Raw genomic sequence first — 9,055 nt, 5'->3', positions numbered from 1 at the left:
TTTTATTTATCTGTTTTTTGTGAAGTTGACATTTCAGTCAGTGGGGGGCTGCTGGGTTCAGTGTTTGTTGCACCTGGTTGTTGTGAGTTATGTCCCTTGGGCCCCAAAACACTTCGTGTTACGTGTACTGATTTAAGGGTTTGTTCTACAGTCACAGGGGCGGTCGGGTAGCCTAGTGGTTAAAGCGTTCGCTCGTCACGCAGAAGACCCGGGTTCGATTCCCGACATGGGAACAATGTGTGAAGCCCATTTCTGGTGTCCCCCCCCCCCCCCCCCCCGTGTTATTACTGGAATATTTCTAAAAGCGGCGTAAAACCATACTCACTCACTCGCTCACTACAGTCACAAGATTTTTGGGTATATTGTTGAGCATATCAATACTGGTTTAAATAGCTTACAAGTATCTTAGGACGGACACTACATGCCTTGTTACTGTTTTGCTGTGGGGGTGGCTCTTGGTTTAAATCTCTAATTAATTGAAGTCCGCTGGAGGTTGAAAGTGACAAGGGTAGAAGATAAAAAGGCGAGTTTTTTTCTTCCCTTTTTATTTTCTAAGGTCCGTCTGCATCCTTTTTGTGGTTGTCTCAGACCAGCACAATCTTATCAAAACCAGATCTTCATTCTCGCTGCCGCTTAAGAAAAATCTGAGGACATCTATTCACGGGTCACGTCAGAATGACCTTTTGCAAATTTTGACCGACCAATGAAATGACTAACAAGAAGTCGATATTAGGCAAACAGAACGCAGCTTGCTCGAGCTTTACGACCCTAGTTTCAAACTGGCGATTTCCATTTCAGACGACACTTTGAAAAATATTTTTACAATGTTGTAGATTCAAAATTTGAAAACTGAACAAACAAACATTGTGGAATGTGTTATAGATGGCGAAGATTCTATGACAGTACTTCGCACGGACTATGGAATGTCTCTTCCATTCAAATGGCGAGAGATAGACAATGATTTTGACGGAATCAGTCGTACGGCCCCTAACTGTCGGTCTGAATACCCCATGTTAACCTTTTTGGGGTTGCATGATTGGAAGACACGTTCCGACAGTCACTTTCCCGACCTGGTAAGCGATACTCTGATTGGTTGGATAAAAGGTAATTCTGACGTGACCTAAAACTTTGTTTAGCGGTAGCGGGTACAAAGATGTGATTTTAACGAGATTGAGGCCAGTATCACTTTAGAATGTCTGCAGTGTTGTATTGAGAGATTTTAATGTTTTCCCAGATAGGTATTTAGAACCTCCATGATTTAATTCAGTTTTACAAAAAACGTGTATGTGAAAAATTGCCTTTTATTTGTTCTATATTTTCCAGTAATTTTAACATGAGACTTGTGTAAACAGACTAGTTAGTTTTTAAGGTCTTTCGTGTAAAGTAGTATTTGGGAAGGAGTGCGCAATGAGATTCAAGAGTAAATATTAAATTATATACTGAACAGCAAAAGTTCCTGTGACATTGAATAAGATTTTATGCAAAGTTATGTTCTTCACCAAATCTGAAACAATTTCAGACTCCTGTAAGTGTTCAAATGGTTTAATTTTCCATACTGACTTCAGAAAAAGCGTAATTTCATAAAAACATGCCAAAATGTCACATCTTCGTCTCATGGAATGGACCAGATGTCGCACAAAGTCCTGCGAGATATCTGTCCATATCTGCTGGAGCATGTTTCGAAGTTCCTGGTGTGTCTGTGGAACATGTGGTTGATGCCGAAGGTGCCGATCCATCTCACTTTTATTGTTGAGTATATTTGGGATTCAGGGGAGGGAGGGAGGGGTGGATCGGTTGGCACTCTCAAGTATTGATGATGCATTAAACCAAACCCTCTGCCAGTAATTTGGTAACTGGAACTTTCTGTAGTCTTCCTGCAAAGTTTTACTCATGAGGGAGTGAGTGAGTATGGTTTTACGCCGCTTTTAGCAAATATTCCAGCAATATCACAGCAGGGGACACCAGTAATGGGCTTCATACATTGTACCCATGTCGGGAATCGAACTCGGGTCTTCGGCGTGACGAGCGAACGCTTTAACCACTAGGCTACTCGACCGCCCCGTTTTACTCATGAGGGGGAGGTGTTGTTTGTTGCTAACATGTAGATATTACACGTTTTTTATGTGGCCACTCATATACTGAATGTTTTTTACCATACACTATCTTCAAACATGAAATATACTTCACTTGATGACCTTGTGTTTATTTGCAATTTTTCATCCTCGAAATAATTTAACATTATTCCCATAGTTTGTTTGTTTTTTAATGCTGCACTCAGCAATATTCCAGCTATATGACGACGGCCTGTAAATAATCGAGTCTGGACCAAACAATCCAGTGATTGATATCATGACCATCGATCTACGCAATTATCGTATGATGACATGCATCAACCAAGTCAGCGAGTCTGACCACCCGACCCCTGACGACAAGCATAGTCGCCTCTTACGGCAATCATGGGTTGTGGAGGACCTATTCTAACACAGATCTTCATGGGTCTAGCGCAGTGGTCACAAATCAGGAACATAGGTCACAGAGCAGTCTCGTTCTCGTTGCCGCTAAAGTTTGTTTGGTGGTAGCGAGAACTAAGATCTGATTTTGAGATTAATCACGGAAAGCAGTTGGATGGGTGGTCTTGCTATAAACAGCTTTGTTCTTGAGAGATTTTAGAGCTTTGGTGCTGCCCCATGTGGTGCCGTCGGAGACTAGTGACTTTGTTTGAAATGTGCCTCTGTTCATCCAGCAGGGAATGGGTGCCCTAGCTGTTGGGTGAGACTGTGACCCTTAACCTGTTGAATAGAACAGTGAGTGAGTGAGTGAGTGAGTGAGTTTGGTTTTACGTAGCTTTTAGCAATACTCCAGCAATATCACGACGGGAACACCAGAAATGGGCTTCACACATTGTACCTGTGTCGGGAATCGAACCCAGGTCTTTGGAGTGACCAGCAAACGCGTTAACCACTAGGCTACCCCACCACCCCACCAGGCCTAATTGTCAGCTATCTGAACCTTCCTGATAATTTTCATATCACTGTTGCAAAGTTTTGTGGAGCCTTTAAATATGACAATTCAAGTGAGCCGAAAAAGCAGATCTGGGGCTAGTAAGTCCATCAAAAACAATTTTCTTGTGACCTGCAGTATGTCCTGGTTCTGTAAAGTTGCGCAGGTGGGGTAGGGCATCTGCAATTCATTGGCTTGACAGCGCAGTCAGCAATAATCCATATATTTATAGGAGGGCAGTCTGTAATTAATTAAGTCTGGACCAGACGATCAGGGTGCTTGACCACCCAATCCCGTAATTCGCCTCTTACGGTCAGCATGGGTTGCTGAAGACCAAGTCTAACTCAGATCTTTGGGGTTTGACGCTGCATTCAAGATTATTGCACACATAAAGCGGCGTGCAGGCTTGTACTAGTCCGGACTAATGATGGTTTTGTATTGCTCGTCCACCGAGATACGCTCCACTGTTTACCATGAATATTCAGCTCCGACACTGTGCACAAATTCAGGGGAGACCGTCCATGTTGTATGCACTTATTAATGCCGATTGCCAGGCAGGGCAACAACAAGTACCATATATTAATGTCCTCCTTTATGACACTCTTCAACAAAGGCTTCTGAGAGGCAGCCATTATACCTTGTCTGAAGAACTGATGGTCACTAATAAAATAAAATTCAACACCAATATTTCAGTTTTAAGCAGGTTTTATTCTTGACAGCTGTGAGAAGAAATGACTATGTTACAATTCTCTCTGTATCTACATTCACTCCAGAACATCCCTAAAATTGCAAATGGAATCATCCAGATAACAGAAACGGGTGATTCTATTCTTTATAGGATGGTAAAGAGTTGTTCTTTTACCTTTACTCTACCTTCCACCCTTGAATATAACAGTAAGCACGGTCCATAATGGGTCATTCCATTACATGGTAGGAGGGGTGGGACCAAGCAACAAAATATATCCTGATATCAACTTGTTGAACGTTCACACAAAATGTCAGCATTTGAAAGGATTGCAATCATGATTATATGAATGTTTGTGAAGAGAATTATCATCATCTCTGATAACGGGAGAAAAAAAGGTTTCGGACAAAAGAATATGTTTATAACAGCAAAATAAAACACAAAATATGTATAAAGTGTAAAGATTTGAGCTAAACAGATCTGGGATGTGGTCCATTAATAGTAAAGATAGGAATGATGTCTGTCGGTCTCGGAGACCAACACAACAGTCTGAATGTACATATTTTACATTCAATCTACACATATTTGACATGCAAGGCAACTCAATTTCCCTTGGCAGGCTGACTTCCATACATTTTCAAAACCCTGCAAAGGTTACAATGGAAAGTGATGTTCTAGTTCTTCAAATTTGACACGAAAACAAATCAAAATGTTTCACATAAGCTTACTTTCAAAGAAACAGATTCATTTCAGTCAATTCCCACTTTTCTATATACCCATTCAGTTTAGTTAGCCTATCCAAGTTTTGTGAAAACCCAGGAATCCCAGCACCTGGGTCCATACATCTTAGCTGAACAGCTCCCTGTTTGACTCATAATTACCAGTGTATGACAAAAACCCATTCACAAAGTGATCGTAACTCCCACTACCGACAGTCACATCACAAGGATCATTGTAGAACAGGTAATCAAGGAAATTAAATCAAACTCCATCAAAACCAGAGACCATACATATATATCCAACAAATATTGAACACCCCAAAAAACAACAAAATTATTCACTGCATATGACCCCTGTGGGATGAAAAATCTTTTGAAGTTTTTAAGGTCTATGGTAGTTTCATTCAGTTCAGAGTCCAACTGATGCCATGCATATCAAATATGGTAGATCACACAATGAAAAAAGTCTTGTGAAACTAAATATCGATTTCATGTTCAATGTAATTTACAAACAAGGAATCGTCATACAACTATAGTAGACAATCTCATCTACTTACATTTAATTTTAATTACAACTGGTTACTGTTGAACTTCTTCAAAATAAAAATCCTCAATTAGAAGAAATATTCTACACGAATGTCATGTCTGTGATTTGAAACTTCATAATGACCCAGATGATCAAACGGATAAATATCCCAATAAATAGTTTTTATTAGATAGCTACAAAATTGAAGACTGTATATTTTGAAAGAACTCATTAAATTATATCACATAACATAACTATGTAATAAATATTCAAAGGAACAAACTGATCAGCTAAATTTATTTTGTTGTTGCTCAAATTGAACTATAAGTTATTATTAGTTAACTATTCAACTAGATAGTGAAATGAATGACATTGAAAAGAAGTCATCACGAAAACTGATTTTACAAGAAGGCGTTGGTGCCTCATTGTTAGGGTTCTATAAGCATATATTTGTGGCTGACAAAGAGGCAATTTATCTACTGCATAAAGGGCATCCTCGTTTATCCAGAGTATTGTCTCCATTCTAGTTTAATAGATACTCTAGAAATATTCGCCACTACAGCTTCGTTTTGAGTTCGGTTCATGTGACCAATGGTTGTTGCATAATTGTCTCAGATAAACTGGTTTTGTTTGCTGTTTAATGTCGCATTCAGCAATATTCCAGCTATATGCCTGCAGTCTATAAATAATTAATTATGGATCAGTCAATCCACTGATTAACATGGAGTACTGAAACACGCCAACGTGGTACGTTGCCATGCATCAAGTAAGTCACCGATGATCATCCGACCCATTTAGTCGCTGCTACGACCTACAGTCTTACCCAGAATCCCTACTGGTTTCTCCAACAGGAAGCTATGGTTCAGGGTATGTTTCAAACGAGAAGACCTGCGAAGCTCCAGTAGAGTAGGTCTTCAGCAACCCATGCTTGACATAAAAGGCGACTATGCTTGTTGTAAGAGGTGACTAACGGGATCGGGTGGTCAAACTCGCTGACTTTGTTGATGTCATTGCATCCCAATTGCGTGGATTGAAGCTCATGATGTCAATCACTAGATTTTCTGGTCCAGACTGGATTATTTACAGACCATCGTCATATAGCTGGAATATTTCTGAGTACAGCTTTAAACAACAAACAAACAGATTCAAACTAGAAACGTAACACCTGGAGTACCAAGGATGCTTGACAGGCAGGATATACTGTAACACTGGGAATATCGTAACGTAATGGCTGTTACGGCTGTATAACACACATAGCAATTAAAACAAACCTTCCTGATCAGCATATTGATATATATTGACCACTTCACCTACACTAATACCTCACAACTAGAGGGTTGGAGCATAACAATCAGTTTTGACTTTTCCCTCCAAATTTACATTTCCGCAAACACCCAAATAACCATGTCCACTACAAATCCGTATGACATACTGTCATAAGCCATTTAGTCCTATTATTTAATTTCATTAAATATTGTGGATAACATTTCGGTGAATGTCTAATAACCGACTGTCAACGTGCTGATCAGAGAACCTACAGTGTACATACATGCAGACTAGATTTTATACACACAGAAAACAGAAGCAAACTAGCAGCAATCTGACCCAAATCTGAAAAATATAATGCTTGACCAGGGCCACCTGATCAATCGATGGTAATAATTTATCAAGACCTTATTTGGAAACTGGGCCCTGAACAAGCATTCAGCATCAGCTTCAGGTTCTCTATCATCATGATTGCATATTACCAAATTGCACTTTATATTCTATTCTCACAAAGGCAAGTTTTTGCTCAAGGCAGTTTGTGAAATAACGAGTCCAACTTTCTGTAAAAAATAATAAATTTCTATTTCACATACAAAACGTTTCCTGATGTACACGGGTACCGGTATATATATATATACTAAAAAACAAGTTAGGGATCATAAATATTGTTAGTGGAATATTTTTTTGCAGTGAGGCACGCAATTTCATAAAAATATGCTAAATACATTCATAATCCCTCACTTTTTATTTTGTTCAGTATATATATCATTTTTGCTAATATATAAATTTTGCTAGAATAATAAATTTTGGAAACTAAATAGATTTTTTCAAATTGCAAATTTCAAACAACAATTTTTATTGGCAAAAAAATAACCTCATTGACAAAATGAATGATCAAACTATCTGACATTGTGGTTACTCCCCGGGTTTGTATACACTACGTTCCTCCATCATCCGTGTGTCGTCTCGTAGCTCCCGAAAGTATGTGAGGTCATATGAACCCTATCATCACCTGTTATTTAATCAACACGCAGGACAGATCGTATGGATGGGACGAGTCCAGATCTACTACCCGAGTACCTGACCCCCTATTACCCGACCCTACCCTGGTATCCAACCCCTTATTACCCGACCCTACCTGGGTACCTGACCCCCTATTACCCGACCGTACCCGGGTATCCAACCCCTTGTTACCCGACCCTACCCAGTTATCCGACCCCCTATTACCCGTCCCTACCCGGGTACCTGACCCCCTATTACCTGACCCTACCCAGTTATCCGACCCCCTATTACCCGTCCCTACCCGGGTACCTGACCCCCTATTACCCGACCCTACCCAGTTATCCGACCCCCTATTACCCGTCCCTACCCGGGTACCTGACCCACTATTACCCGACCCTACCCTGGTATCCGACCCCCTATTACCCGTCCCTACCCCAGTACCTGACCCCCTATTACCCGACCCTACCCTGGTATCCAACCCCCTATTACCCGACCCTACCCGGGTATCCGACCCACTATTACCCATCCCTACCCGGGTCCCTGACCCCCTATTACCTGACCCTACCCAGTTATCCGACCCCCTATTACCCGTCCCTACCCGGGTACCTGACCCCCTATTACCCGACCCTACCCAGTTATCCGACCCCCTATTACCCGTCCCTACCCGGGTACCTGACCCACTATTACCCGACCCTACCCTGGTATCCGACCCCCTATTACCCGTCCCTACCCCAGTACCTGACCCCCTATTACCCGACCCTACCCTGGTATCCAACCCCCTATTACCCGACCCTACCCGGGTATCCGACCCACTATTACCCATCCCTACCCGGGTCCCTGACCCCCTATTACCCGACCCACTATTACCTGGATACCTGACCCCTATTACCGACCCTACCCAGGGACCTGCTGTAGGTTCAAGAATTTCTGTACAAAATGTCCAATGAGGAATTGTTTTACCGGATTGTATTTAGGGAAATGTATTCAGGTACATCTATAAAATGATATGGTCATGCATACACTGAAATTGACTGAAGCTGTATGATTAAAGTCATAAGGAATGCGTGTTTAGTCAGAAAGACAAAACAAAATTAGCGACTTGTAGGTAACCATGGAGTAGTGAATTTTTTACATTAAACAATATATCACGTGACTAAACATGTGTCCTGGTAGTCCTTTGGATACCCGGGTCCTACTCAGTACCCACCAGACCCGAGTTACCCGTCCCAGCCCCAATAGATGAGGTTGCGTCACATGAATGATATTACTGTTTGTGAGATGAAATCTTCGTGCTCATTGGGTATCGGGTCCTACTCAGTACCAACCAGACCCGAGTTACCCATCCCAGCCCCAATAAGATTACTGAGGTTGCTGCACATGAAAGATATTGCTGTTTGTGTGATGAAATCTTCGTGCTCATTGGTCGGAGCACTTGTTGGCTTCCTTCTCGCTGGAATCAGGCTGTGGCTTGATTTGTTGGTTAAAAACCGCAACTACATCGCGAGGCACCATCTGTATTCACGGGTGATGGAGGAACAAGTGTATGCAACCGGTGATGTATTCACAAAGGTCTGACATCGGCGTTCGTCTACAGTAGCAACAAAACACAAAATCATAGGAATCACGTGACTCTACGAGTCCTATAACAGACATGCAGATAAACTGCTTCTGGGAGCATGGAAAGAACAATGTATGGTTTATCATAAAATAACAGCAACAAGATTGGTTATCTACAAACAAGGTATACTCTGTACAATAAAGATTGGATGGTTGTTGATTTTGAGATGTCGGTAAAATTTAATCAATCGTGAGATGGGCGTAACACCACTTTCATTATATCTGAATAGATATATTTGA

Source organism: Haliotis cracherodii, unplaced genomic scaffold, assembly GCF_022045235.1.
Source record: "Haliotis cracherodii isolate W230 unplaced genomic scaffold, xgHalCrac1.p SCAF_14, whole genome shotgun sequence".
NCBI classification, from domain to species: Eukaryota; Metazoa; Mollusca; class Gastropoda; order Lepetellida; family Haliotidae; genus Haliotis; species Haliotis cracherodii.
The sequence above is the reverse complement of the archived record's forward strand: the minus strand, read 5'-3'. Positions refer to the sequence as shown.